At 43.0% G+C, this 14,701-nt stretch overlaps 1 long non-coding RNA gene across 1 annotated transcript in view; it reads right to left on the reverse strand.

The window, feature by feature from the left end:
- Positions 1 to 3,211: 3,211 nt before the first annotated feature.
- LOC149872679 (uncharacterized) overlaps positions 3,212 to 14,701 on the reverse strand; it is an 80,616-nt gene continuing 69,126 nt past the window's right edge. Inside the window, exons 3-4 of the long non-coding RNA XR_016439788.1 lie at positions 5,912 to 6,057; positions 3,212 to 3,650 (exon numbers count right to left, since the gene is read on the reverse strand). This is a non-coding gene — a long non-coding RNA (uncharacterized LOC149872679). The remainder of the gene's footprint in view (positions 3,651 to 5,911; positions 6,058 to 14,701) is intronic.

Raw genomic sequence — 14,701 nt, forward strand, 5'->3', positions numbered from 1 at the left:
GGCAACTTTGAGCTTCATAGGTTGCAATCCAAAGGAAGCCCTTGGATACTTACTGAGAGACTACCTGCCTCTTTTTACATTGCAGCTACCATTGAGATCACAGCAGGGACTAAAGTATGAGAAGCCTCATCAAATACAAAGGTATGGCAGGTAAGTTTTCATAAAGAGCTATTTCTCCTGAAATTCACTTCTCCTCTTAGTTTGTGAGAGCCACATTGGTTAGCTTTCTACATATCTTTCTACTTAAGGTATCTGGGGAATAGATCTTTTGAGCTGGGAGGTTTTTGCATCTACTCTGGCAGGTGGGGAATGGAAGCATTTTATTATTGTATCTTAGTACATTTGTCTGTATTTTAAATGAGATGAGAACTATACCAAACCATTTCATTGTGAAAATGAAATTGTGGAAAGATGCCCAGTTCAAAGAATCAATTCTTACAATTCAAAAATAAGTGTATAGTAACTAAAAGAAAAAAACAACAACTCACCTTTATAATGGTATAAGAGGAAGTATCTTTAAATCAAGATGTATTTTCATTTGGTTATTCCCAATGGACAATGTTTGTTAAATGATTCTTGGCACTACTAATCCAACCTTTCAAAACATGCAAAACACTACGTAAAGTATAACATGTTTCATGAATCTGGAAAAGTGGAATTTTCCACAAGATATACACTCTTCAGCAGATGACTCTGAAGGCTAGAAGGTGATTGTCCATATCATGCATATTTTGAACCTCATAATAATTTTCATACTTTTCCCAGTTAACTTAATTTTCTCTGTATTCTGTCTTCAGGTTAACATCTGATATAATGAGAGATTACATATTTGTTAGCAGTTCAGTTGCCACTTCATTCTTAATTTCTTACAGAACTTTTGGTCACTTCCTGGGTCATTTATCAGCTTGTTCCAACACCACTGCTTTTGATATATAATTATCGGAATCATGTCTTTATTTTCTGCAAAAAGTGGCTCTGGGGAAAATATTTTCCCATCACTCCTTGCAGTGTAAACTCATGCAAAGAGATTGCTTAATTGCTTGTAATGACTTTATTTCCCTTGATTTTTTCTAGTGGCCTTGCAGGTCAACTGTTTTTGCCAAAAAGTTTCTGCTTACTTCTATTATCTTTACACTAATGTAATATTACGTTGGTGATAATTATACTATTATAGTTATTTTGGTAAATTTTGCAATATAGACAAGCCTAATATAGGTACCCAATCTTCATGTAGGTTTCAGATGTTTTTGATTAAACAGCATTAAGAGTAAAAGGCCAAATCTATACAATTAAAGACCTTGTGTATTTTCAGGTAAATTCTGATAGGCTGCCTGTATCATTCTCTTTTCTTTGCCATGTAAATTGTTTCAGTGCAAGTAAAGTTAGTCACTCCTGGTTAGGTATTGCCACTTGATGTATTTCAACTCCTGAAATATCATTTATTTAATTTATATGCTGTTATATATATATTTATAAACATTTTAAATAATTACAATTGAAATTCCTAATTTAAAGGGGAAAGTTTTCTTAGCGGTTTACTATAAGCATATTTAATTTACAGCTATTCAGCGGTCACATTGTCAGCTTTTGCACCACTTAGACTTTCTCTCGCACCCAGAAGAGTGCACTTGAACAACCCTTGAAACCTAACAAACTCTGAGAATCCTGGAGTACTTGGGAAAGAACACTGCCACCCCAACAAAATTCAATGCCGATGCCTTAGAAGGAATGTGTAATTATTAACCTTTGATAAGTAGCCACCAGGTTCCCTCTTTACTGGCTTTTCTTCAGAGGTTAACACAGTACATAAAAGACAACAAAAATGGATAATCTATGGTGTCAGTAGTTTCATGCCAAATGTGAATGATTGCAGGGCCAATGGTTTCTAAAATCATACTTCTTGCCTATTCCATCATGAAGATTTTTGCCTCCACTAACTATCCACTAAGTTTCAGTGAAAGAACTTGTTCTGAGTAGTGGGCAAATTGTTTACTACTTTGTTCGGATGATGATTATGGGCCCAATTTTCCAATATATTGATGAGAGGATAACTAATGTCCTATAGGTCTGGGATATCTGTTTGTAATTACTAACATTCAGAGGAATCACTAGATCCACTAGTACATCAGAAGCTATTTGATTTCTCTCTGTTGTCCTGCAATGAGCCTGATCACTTGAGTTTGGCTAAAGTGTATTTCCCAGAAAGCCATCCAGTCTTGATTTAAAGACATGAACAGACGGAGAATCCACCACTTCCCTTGATAACTTGGTTCCTGTGGTTAATCACCCGGACTGTTAAAAGTTTGTACCTAATTTCTAATTTAATTGTCTGGCTTCAGCCTCCAGCACTGATTTGTGTTATGCCTTTCTCCATTTGATCAAAGCGCTCTTTAGTACCAGTATTTTCTCCCAGTGAAGGTAATGATACATGGTAATCCTGTCCCTTCTCAATTTTCATAAGCTAAATTGATTCAATTTGTTAAAACTTTAACTTTGGGGCATTTTTCCAACCTTCAAATAATTTTTGTGGCTTTTTTCTGCACCTATTCCAAGTTTTCAACATCCTTGCTAAAACAGTGACACCAGAACTGGAAGCAACATCCTACTTAAAACATTCCATATCTAAACAGACGAACAACTGGTACATTTTCAGTCCATTAATGAAACAAAAAAAAGCGTATGCATTATGTGGCTTTTAAATGTGCAAACAATAATTAGCAATCCTTTTTAAACACTCTCTCTATTTGCACAGGCTTCCTTCATGCAAAAACAATGTCTTTCCTCAGCCTCTAAGAAACTTTGCTTTAAAATCTTTCAGCAGTAGAGAGAAAATGAACAAAATAGGCAATCACATTTCTAGAATGCAGTAAACAAATACAGCACAGTGATCCTGATGGAGTACTGGTGTATGGACTACAGCTGCTTTGAGAGACTTCTCACCAAAGGAACCCTTACAAGATACAATTCTGACATCTGTACTTCCAAAAATTAACGTTGCAGAATAAAAATCCAGAGAACAGAAAGGAAGGGTAGGGAGCACAGAAGGAAAACTGAACTATAAGTGCTGGATTGAGTTGGCAGACACAAAAAAGGCAAAAAAACCCAAAAAACAGTAAGCAACTCCCAGTCTTCCCCACTCTTCGTATATTGTAGCATTTGGCACGCTCCCTTAATGTTCTCCTAATGTAGGGCTGTTCTGCTTGATCCCAGCTGTAGCTTAAAAAGTCCCACTTCTACTGTAAAAAAAAGGGGGGGGCTCCATGAAACAAATGAAACCTTAATAGTGCCAGTCAACTATTTCTCAATGGCTATTAGCTACAACCGCCGTGATGGTGATCAGTAAAAAAAAATCTTTGTCAGCAAAGTTGATGGGGACAGTAATGCTCAACTGCCCTTCTAGGAGTCCCAGATGTACAAGTTCCCTTTTCCCTGTTGAACTTCTTTTGTTTTCAAGGCTCCTTCCACACAGATAGCTTTTTCTCCATTCCCATCCATACCCAAACCACCCTGTGGGGAAACAAAGAGCTGGAAGTCTGACTGGGCAAGATGCCAGCATTCAACTTCTCACTTGGAGCCAGATGAACTATTTCCACTCTGTAGGCACAGACCAAGCAGGAGAAGAGCTGGAGCACCATAAAGCAGACTCCTACCTGATCAACAAGAGAAGAGAGAGATATACTGAGGCAGGAGGCCGTGGTTAAAATCAGCCCCAGTCTGCCTATCTGATCAGCTCAACGGGACTGAAGCAGCAACTTCAGACAGATTCCCCCCAGGTTAAAAGCAAGCATTGAGGGGGAAGTATAGTATTGTGTCTCCAAGATGATAAGGGAAGGGGATTCCATAAAATTACCCTATGATAATCTGTCTCATTGCAGCCATTAGTACCATTCAGTGGTAGAATCAGACGCTCTGTTTTTGTTCCAATCAGTGCCAGCTTGCTGTGGATATGAAGATATTTTCAAACCTGGTCTATTTAAAACAAAACATTCAGAGCCCAACTAACTGGTATGTTCTGCAAAAACGTTGTTTTACTGGAAAATTTCAAATCAGCTCCACTGAGCACTGGAGACAAGGATCAGGCCCTTAGTCAGTACTAAATTATTTAATCTGAATGATGGCAACATCAATCCCTGTGATGCATCCAGCATAACAATAAATGCATATTTTGTGGCTCTGAAGTATATGCTTTTAGCTAATGATCCATTCTCTTGCTGCAGGCACAAAGTCTACAGAAGTTTAATTAGTATTTTGGATTCAAAAAGGTTGCTAAAGTGACTTACACGCCATAAAGTGCTCCCATCTTGGTGGACAGCAACTGGCTTTGTAGACAAGACATAAGGCTGAATGAGAACTCCCCCTCCCCAACTTCAGAGAGGTCTACTTAGATGCTTTAGAGAGAAATTTGCACTAAACCTATTGTGGATATTCTAAAATATCAGAAGGTGAATGCAAAAGAACTCAGAGTAACAGACAGTATAATAACAACTCCCTCAGCAAATGTCTTCACATGCTACCCCTAAGGCAGTTTGAAAGCTCATAGGTCCATCCCCTATGAAGTATGTAGTGGGGCCAGATGTTGCTGCTGTAGCAGTGTATTCCATAGGTTGTGGGAAAAGGGAAAACTATGGCCTGGGTCCCCAATGCTCTTGATGACCTAGACCAACAAACTGCATGTAAATAAGAGAGAGGTAAATGCATGGAAATGCATGCCAAATTCTATCCTTCCATGTATGGGAATAAGGGATATATTAGCCCCTTATTCATGCATATTCCAATTGTCCTTCACTAGTTCATTTGTAAGCATGGTCAGGCATAGTGCAGTATGGGGACAGAAGATCTCTGTATCTGCTCTGTGCTTGGGACTCAGGTGATGGAAAGTTCAGATGATAGACAACTATCTTAACTGAAGAATAACTTTTTGCTTGCACTGAAGTCAATTCTGTAATTGTGAGGTCACTACTGCACCCAAAATATACACTTTAAATGGTTTTTTTTATGGGTGATACATTATCTCATGGTATTTATGGGGTATTTCTTGGAGCTAAACAACACACATTACCCAGATTATTTGATTCACCTCACCATTCCACTCATTTTATAGTTCCTATAAAATATGAAACTTTGGCTAAAGAAGAATCATTGACTATAGGGGTGAGAGAATTGAACACTGCAGACCAAATATTATTATCCCCCTCCCTTTTCAAAGATCCTTTTCCTGTCAATTGGGGATTTCCTGCAAAAGAAAAATGGACATGAACCAACCATCCCGTCTGTCTGTCACAGAGACTGTGTCCAGACAAATGTAGCTGTGCGGTATGTGGTGCTGCAGACATATCTGCTGCAAGGGAGCAGTATGGAGGATTTTTTGACCCCTAGAGATCCAGGGGTCAAAAAAACTACAGGAAACAAAAGCGCAGTGGTGCATATGGTAGCAGTGTGTGCTGCCCAAAGCCAGAGCCTGGCCAGCTGGAGCCACACTCTACTGCTGGCCAGGCCCCACGTGGCAGGATCACCACTGCTACAGTCCTGAGAGGCCTCCAGAACCTGAGGTAAGGGTGCTGGGGCCAGTGCTGGCCCCAGCCTTCCCTATCCCACTGGGGTAACTTGCCATGTGCCAGAGGGTACAAGGCACCGATGTTCCCTGGGGACAACTAGCAATGGCACACCAGGGAACCAAATGTCCACACACATCTGGATGCAGCCAGAGATTGCAAATCTTCTTTCAAAGCACAGGAAAGAAGAATAAATACTGATCAAAGAAAGTTAGTCTGCAGCACTTCAATTAATTACAAGTTAAACATGCATCAATGTAGGCTTTACCAGTGTATCTATCTACATATAGGAAACAAACACAACAATGACACAAGAAAGATATTTTTTCAGTACTAGGTAAAGGCACTTGTATACTTACTATGCTGCATGCCATTTGAAGATCATTATTGTTCTCTTGCTTTAAAAATACTCTGATTAGGCATTTCACTTGAAGCCTTCTTGGTACTGCCTGCTATGTTTTCTAGAGGCTGTTCTTGTCTGTTTTGGTTTTTGAGGTTTGGTGAGCTTTAAAAAAAGAGAGAGAGAGAGAATGAAACAACATCTGCTCTCTTTTTGGAGCAGAATCCTTCCTTAGGAGCTGAATACAATGGTTCTTCTGCAGCAGGAACTAATGAATCTGCTACAGAAATGCTCTCATTAGATGGAAGAACAGGTAATGCTGTTGTGACTAGTGTTATTGAGGGAAAAACCAAGCACAAAAGTGGCATAGCAAGCAATTTTCTTTGATTCTTCCATTGAGCAGTTCCAACTGTGCAATGTTCACTTCAGCAGGAAAGCATGTGAGGCCCAAGCACATTCAAAGTCCTGCATTCAAAATTAAGTATCCACCAAGGGGATCCAAATCCAGAATTTGCATACTCAGATTGACACCTACATCTGCACCAGTGTCACATTTTGTACCTGTGTACCAATTTGTGTGTCTGAACGCAGGATTCAAACATTTTGTTAGGACATCCATGTTTGGAAATCGATCCAAATTGTTGATCTCAGTCCTGCCAAAGTCTCTTCTAAAGATGTGTGATATAAAAATTAACAGTAAAATCCTGGCTCCCTTCAAGGCAAGAGCAGAATTGAATTCCTACTGACACAAAGCTAGCACAATCATTTCTTCTGTCTGCTTTCACTTTGTCATGATGATCATTAAGGACAAAATGTTAAAGCCAGTACAGTATAACCTCATAGATCCAGATATCAAAAATCTGGAATTACCAAAAATCTGGCACTTTTTAAAATTACACTTCATCGGGGAGTAGTGGCTGCCAGTCCCAGAGCAGCAGAGTGGGGAGCTTACACGTGGCAGTTGCTGTCACCATTCACTACTTTGCGCTGCTGCTCCATGTGAGATCGCTGCTCCGGGACCGGCCACCGCTCCGGTTTCAAAAATTCAGAATTTTCGCATTTCCAGCAGGTTGCTCGGTCCCACGCATGACAGATTCATGAGGTTATACTGTGTTTAAAAGCAACTGAATACACAGAAGACACATTTTAAGAACAAAAGAGTTTTGATACAATAGATGAGTGACTGGGTAGTTAAGTTACAGTTTGTGTATTAGCAAGAAAGTATCAGAATGAAACTTTTAAAAATTTTTGTACTTGAAACACTTTTTTTCCAACATTTTAGCATTATGTAATGAATGATAAGATCCATTTTGTTAGGGGTGGTCGCTAAATGCCCTCCAGTAATGAAAACATCGCTTAGGAGATGCGAGCCTGAAACATTTGAAGGAATTGGGACTTTTTAGCTTGGAGAAGAGAATACTGAGGGGGGAATTTGTGAGAAGTCTCCAAATACCACCTAAATGCTGGTTATATATAGGATGGTCTAAACTCTGCGGCCACAGGGGACAGGGCTAGGAGCAATGGTCTTAAATAACAGCAAGGGAAATTTAGCTTGTAGGTTAACCTTTAGGTTGGGGCACAGGTGTTTTTTTCTTATATACTTCCAGTGAGCAGACGTGGACGGTGCCACAAGACATTCATCAGCGAGGCCAACTGGCAGCTTCAGAGGTGGTGTTACCAGGTGGGCCTTGAGTTCTTGGACCATGACCTGCATTTCTGCACAGAGGACATGCTCCGGTGGCTGATCTCCTACAGTGAGCTTTAAACTAGGTTTGCCATGGGATGGGGACACAGAAGAACACGATGACACTTCACCTTCAAGCCAGGTGGCGGGCACAGGTAGTACCCAGCTAAGTGACAGGGACCAGGGCAGGCTTAGGAACAAGGGGAGGCATGGGCACCTACAGGAGGCCTCAAATGACTCTACGCAAATGCTCAAAGCATGGGGAATAAGCAGGAGGAACTTGCCCTCCTGCTAGCTAGCAAAAACCCAGACCTAGTGGGGCTCATGGAAACCTGGTGGGATTCTATCCACAATTGGGCAGTGGACATGAAGGGACACAGACTGTACAAGTGACACAGAGCAGGGAAAAGAGGGGGGTGGGGTATAGCACTGTATGTCAAAGAGCAATACATGTCCTCAATGACCAGGATGGGGTCAGAGGAGGGGCAAAATGAAGTGCTCTGGGTAAGAATGCAAGGGGGGCGATGGGAAAGGGACTTGATAGTGGATATCTACTACAGACTACCTCACCAGGGGAATGAGCTGGACCTGGAATTTTCAGGTCAGCTCACAGAGGCTGTAAGTCAAGGGATGTGGTTGTCATGGGTGATGTAAACTACCCAGACATCTGCTGGGAGGAGCAGTCAGCCAGGTCCGACTGCTCACATAGATTCCTAGCCAGGATACAGGACCTCCACCTAACCCAGGAGGTGCATAGTCCCACCACGTGAAATGCCTTGCTAGACTTGGTCCTTGCTACAGGCAATGACCTGGTGAGGGATCTGCAGGTCAACCACCTGGATGACAGTGATCATTGCCTGCTGGAATTTACTATCCAGCGCAGGGTGGTGAAAGCAAGCACAGGTCTTTGACTTTAGGAGGCTCGACTTCTGTAAACTAAGAAGGTTAGGAGGAGAGGCACTGGGATCTTGAAGCTTCAATGAGATGGGAGTCCAAGATGGGTGGTTCTTCCTCAAGGAGACTATCCTTTGAGCTCAAAGGGAGTCAGTGCCTATGCACACCAAGCGGGGCAGGAGTGCTAAGAAGCCCCCATGGCTCAGCAAAGGCATCCAGGGGTGCCTGAGGACAAAAAAGGAGGTGTACAAACAGTGGAAGCAAGGGGCTATCACCAAGGAGAATTATACCTTCATTGCTCGGGACTACAGTAATGGCTGTTAGAAAGGCCAAGGCTGAGATGAAGCTAAGGCTAGTGACCAGAATTAAGGATAATAGAAAGTCCTTTTTCAAATACATAGGAAGTAAGAAGAAGGTACTGGGTAATGTGGGGCCCCTACAGGATAGGCTTGGCAATCTGATGATTGCAGCAAATGAAAAAACCGACCTCTTCAATGAATTCTTTGCCTCCATATTCCTGAACAGGGACTGGGACATCTCCCCCACTAAATTTGCAGATGGACCCAGGGGAGGCACCACCATGCCTAGGGTCAGGGACAACCTAGTTAGGGAACTTTTGGAGGGGATGAACATGTTTAAATCTGTAGGTCCAAATGCTCTTCACCCAAGGGTGGTGAGAGAATTGGCAGGGGTCATAGCGGGGCCACTGGCAAAGCTCTATGAGCACTTATGAGGCACTGGCCAGGTACCAGAGGATTGGAAAAGGGCCAGTGTGGTCCCCAGACCCTGGCAATTATAGGCCAGTCAGTCTTATCTCGATCCTTGGGAAGACCTTTGAGAAAATTATCAAGAAGCACATCTGCAAGGGCCCAGTAGGGGAGGTAATGCTCAGGGGCAACCAATATGGGTTCATTGAGGGCAGGTCCTGCCTGACTAACCTGGTTTCTTTTTATGATCAGGTCACAAAGTCCCTGGATGAGGGTGTTGGGGTGGATGTCGTCTTCCTGGAACTTAAGAAGGCCTTTGACATGGTTTCCAACCACATTCTTTTAAAAAAACTTGGTGACTGCAGCATTGATGTCTACACAGTCAGGTGGGTGGGAAATTGGCTGAATGGTCACACCCAGAGAGTGGTGGTGGATGGGTCATTTTTGACCTGGAGGGATGTGGGCAGTGGAGCCCCCCAGGGCTTGGTCCTGGAGCCTGTACTGTTCAACATCTTTATCAGTGATCCGGATGTGGGTGTGGAATGCACGCTGTCCAAATTCGCTGACGACACTAAGTTGTGGGGAGAGCTGGGCATAGTGGAGGGGAGACACAGAATCCAGCTATATCTAGAGGTGGGCAGATGAGAATAGGATGGAATTCAATGCAGACAAGTTCAAGGTGCTACATCTAGAAAGAAGGAACCAGAAACACACCTACAGGCTGGGGAAAACTCTTCTTGTCAACACAGTGGCAGAAAGGGTTCTTGTAGTCATTGTTGACTCCAGGATGAACATGAGCCACAAATGCGAGGAAGCAGTCAGTAAGGCTAACCACGCCTTGTCGTGCATTTACAGATGCATCACAAGCAGGTCCAGTGAGGTTATCCTTCCCCTCTATGTGGCTTTGGTCAGGCCACAGTTGGATTACTGTGTCCAGTTCTGGGTGCCGCACTTCAAGAGGGAAGTGGCTAGCATTGAGAGGGTCCAGAGGAGGGCCACTCACATGGTCAAGGGGCAGCAGGACAAGCCCTATGAAGAGAGGGTAAAGCACCTGAACCTATTCAGCCTCCACAAGAGAAGTCTGAGAGGGGATCTGGTTGCTGTTTACAAACTCACCGGGGGGACCAGCGGGAATTGGGGGAGGCTCTGTCCCTCCGGTCACCACCCGAGGTTACTAGGAATAATGGCCTCAAATTGTTAGAGAGAAGGTTCAGGCTGGACATCAGGAGACATTACTTTACAGTTAGGGCTGCCAGGCTCTGGAATGGGCTTGCAAGTGAGGTGGTACTCTCTCCTACCTTGGGACCCTTCAAGAGGAGGCAAGACAGATATTTGGCTGGGGTGATGTGATCCTGGCACACATTCCTGCCCGGGGCAGGGGGTCAGACCTGATGATCTGTTTAGGTCCCTTCTGACCCTAAGTACTATGAGACTATGATTAGAAAGAACTATTTCACTATGTGGCTGGCTGGAACAGATTACTGGTGAGATAAACCTAAGGCTTATCTATTCTGTGCCTTTCTGACCTGAAAGAGACTTTTTGTTTTCTTCATCTCCTGCAAGTCTTTCCTTCTTATGGCAATGATCACCTCATAAAATCAGAGAGAAGTAGGGCTGGAAGGGACCTCCAGAGGTCACCTACTCCAACCCCCTGCCTGAGGCAGGATCATCCTTATTCAAACCATAATCTAAACTCTACATAAGACTACCATTGATCTTGACACAGCACAGACGTAGCACCCTAATCTGTCACAGGTAAAGCAGGGGAATCACAGGAACCAACATCCTGCTTCTATGAAGTGTTGTCAATAAATGATGAAGAGGTCCTGGGTAGAGGACCATGCCTCCACTACAAAGGAAGACAAAAGCCCCCACAGCCAATACCAATCAGACCATGGGGTAAAATTCCTTCCTGACCCCAAATATGGCGATCATCTGACTCTGAGCAGAGAAGCAAGACCCTTTAACTGGGAACCTCTGGCTTTGGTCCTAGCAGGAGCATTGGCACACCCTAAAGTCCCCAGCCTTGACTATAGCCGATACCCAATGCCTGTGGGTATGAAGTTCTGTATTCTAAGCTATGCCTTGAACTCACAATACAACACGATCTCCAGAATTAGAAGCTGTATAGGTGCACTGGAGTAGTGAGAAGCAGAACTTTTTATTCTTGAAATAGCCCAGTGCTAATACAGCTATGCTACTTCAGATGCCTAATTTAGTACATGTAAAGCCAGCTTAGGTATTTCTGCATGATGCCACTCTGCAGTCTTTAGACTCCAGAATGCAAGGTAGTATTGTTGCAGTTCACTCTGGTATCTGCATCATGTAGACATAACCTTGTTGGTTCTCCATGATGGTCTTTCATTAAGTTGTCAGATGCCTTTCCCTAGCAAAGCAGCTGCTGGAATGCAGTAACACAAACTTCCCCTAGGAAAAGTTCAAACTTGTGCATCCACACAGATGTTATTTCAGATGTTATTTCAACACAGGTACATAACAAATTTCACAATTTAATACAGTTGTATCCCATTCTGTCAAATTACATTAAGTAAATTCCTGTCTATAGGGAATTTAGTTTTATATTTTCTTGGCCAGAAAGCAACTTATTGCATGCCAATTGGGTCATCATCATCTTTGATTGATTGAGCTTCTCTGAAAATAGCAATTTCAGATAAAATCCCCTAGGAACTGTCTTTTTAAAAATAAAATGTGCATGTAAATAATGTGTATTAATATTAATAAAGTGTTGATTATAGTAGTATAGTATATTCATGTACTAATAATGTATATATTATTTTGGACATTTTGGGACAATGGGTACCCCGTAAGGAGTAGTGTTTTCTTAGAGAATATACACCACTCTTCACTTACTGATATATGCAACACAAAAGGGCACAAAATATGTGCCATGGAAGATAAACCATTTAATTTTTAAATGAGTGGACGTTGTTAGAATGAATCATCCAGATTGCTTGTGAAGATCAAGGGGGGTGCAATTCTTTCCTACATGGACAACTAGCTTCTTGTAACATTAATAGGATGATGTGCACATGGAAGAAGTGAAAAAGACTCCATAATGTACCAGAAAGTTCCTTTTCAAGTTAATGAGAAAGAAGCATCATCCTTTCACAGGCTTCAAGTATACCATTTTTTGGATGAGAATACCGGGACCCTAAAGTCAGCTTTCAAAAAGTAAATAAAATTGCTTCAGTATATACCCATTGGTGTGTAAGTCTAGTTTCAATTATTACTCAGATTAAAAGAAACCGAAGAGATTTAGAGTTAAGATCCACCCAACAACAGATATTCCTTTGGGCTGGTGGTGTTAAAGCATACTGGTTTCTGGAGAGCCTTTTGGTCCAGGTCTTTCCTGGTCCATCACTGGGCCTCTAGCTCCTTTTGGTCCCGCTCTTTGCTGACCCCTCACCAGGCCTTTGGGCACTTCTGGTCCTGCTTGTTCCCAGCCCTTCTCTGGGCTTCTGTACTCTTCTGGTCCCACTAGAACCTCCTTCCCATGCTTTTATCTCAGCATGTGTTCCCCTAGCCCTTCCCCACCAAGGGGTAGCCCACACACAATGGAGGTACACAACCAGCCTCACCTTTGACCATCTTTAACACTGTGGCCCAAATGATCAAGTACACACTTAGAGCAGGACTGAGTCTTAGTGAAAACTGTATGGATTACCAGAAATGGAAAACTAGTCATCCTAAAGCTTGTTTATTAGCCCTCCACTTATTTTGTGCTTGTATTTACCATATTGCAACCTATGGACCTGATCAAAACTCACTAAAATAAGTGGAACCATTTCTAATTATTTCAGTGGACTTTTAGTTGGGCCCCATGGAAAGAACTGGAGAATCAAGGACTTTTTCAATTTCATAGCATTTTTGTGAGATGCAAAGGGAGAAGGGTATAGAGGCAGGAGCATGGGGGAAGAAACTCATGCAAGACCCCAGTATGAATTGTCACACTACATTTTCTGAGCTTTGCATTATCGGATGAGTTGCAGCACAATTGATTTAACAACTGAAAACTTTTCAGATTGCTTTAATAGATGTGCCATTCAACAAATGCTAACATCTGAGAATACTGTATTTATTATGAAGCATGTACCCCAGAGTGCTACTCTAGTGAAAGACCAAAGAACAGCTAATCAAATCATGTTAGCACATTGCCAAACAGCTTCAGTGCCATGACCGCGTCATGCCAAAGCCAAGTTTATTAAGGTGGACCTTTTTATTAAACACAGATTCTTCTGCCTTAAATAGCATAAGAGCCTTCTTCAAGGCAGAAAGAAGAAAAAGCTGCAGTAAAAGTTGAAAAATAACCTTCAAACCTAACATTCCCTAAGTCCTACAGCTCTTCATTATGCAAGTAGTCCTACTGAAATGAATGGATAATTCACACCAGTATAGGCTAGCTCTGCAGGAGCTGAGTTTTAATGTAAGGTAGTTCAGAGTCTTGGTGCAAGTGAACGCTGAGTTAAAACAATATTAGGAAATAAATAAAAGCAGCAGCAGAAATGGCTATGGAAAACTTCAGGTAACAAACAGCTTTCTTATGTTTTATCCCCCATATCATTATTATTATATATAATTTCTGCATGTGTGTGTACATATTGTAACAGGACAACATCTCCCCCAAAGGCACTTCTTTTTCCTTTTTCGTTTGCTCTATTCATGTAATGACTAATGGCTAGTTGCATGGCTCCAATCTGCCCCTACAGCATGACCCATGCAGGGTGCGGCAGGGCCAGCTGCAGGCTGGGCTAGATACAATTAATTGGTGGGATCCCACTCACAAGCAAGATGAAATTACCTGGTGGGTCGGATTTGGCCCACGGGCCATATTTTGCCTGCACCTGCCCTAGGACCTGGTTGTCCTACCCAGGCACTTTGCCTTTCCTGGCTACTCCCACATCATAGTCTTGGCTTCTGATGTTACATGCTCCCCCTGGGCCATGGGCTTCTAGCTCCAGTCCTTGCCCCTCTTAGGCTGCATACCCCAGGCCCCATGGCTCTGGATCAGTCCAGTTTTCTCTAGACCCCCCCCAGCCTTGGTCCTCCTTCACGCTAATGAGACCTACAAGTCTCAGAAGTGGTCCTCTATGCCCTTTGGCCCTGGCCCCACTTTGGGCCAGTGAGACCTCCTGTCCCCTCTGATCTTTGGCTCTGGCCCTGATTCAGGCCAGCAAGACTGTCAATCTCAGCCGTGGTCCTCTTCGACCTTTGGCCCAGGCCTTGCTTCAGATCAATGAGACCCGCTCAGCAGTGATCCTCTCTCTAGGCTCCAGACCCCTTGTCAGGTCCAGCACACTTGGCCTCTATCTAGGCTCCAGACCCCTTGCCAGGTCTCACTCGCTCAGTCCCTCTTTCAGGCTCTCAGCACACTCAGCCCTTCCCTGGGCTCTAGTCTTACACTCAGTTTCTCTCCAGGGTCTGGACCCCTCACTCGCTGGGTCCCCAAGAATATCCTCCACCCCTTTCGTTCCTTCCCAAACCTCCAAACTGCTGCGCTGCATGC

The sequence above is a fragment of the Crocodylus siamensis genome, chromosome 1, assembly GCF_052110815.1.
Source record: "Crocodylus siamensis isolate JL-2025a chromosome 1, ASM5211081v1, whole genome shotgun sequence".
NCBI classification, from domain to species: Eukaryota; Metazoa; Chordata; order Crocodylia; family Crocodylidae; genus Crocodylus; species Crocodylus siamensis.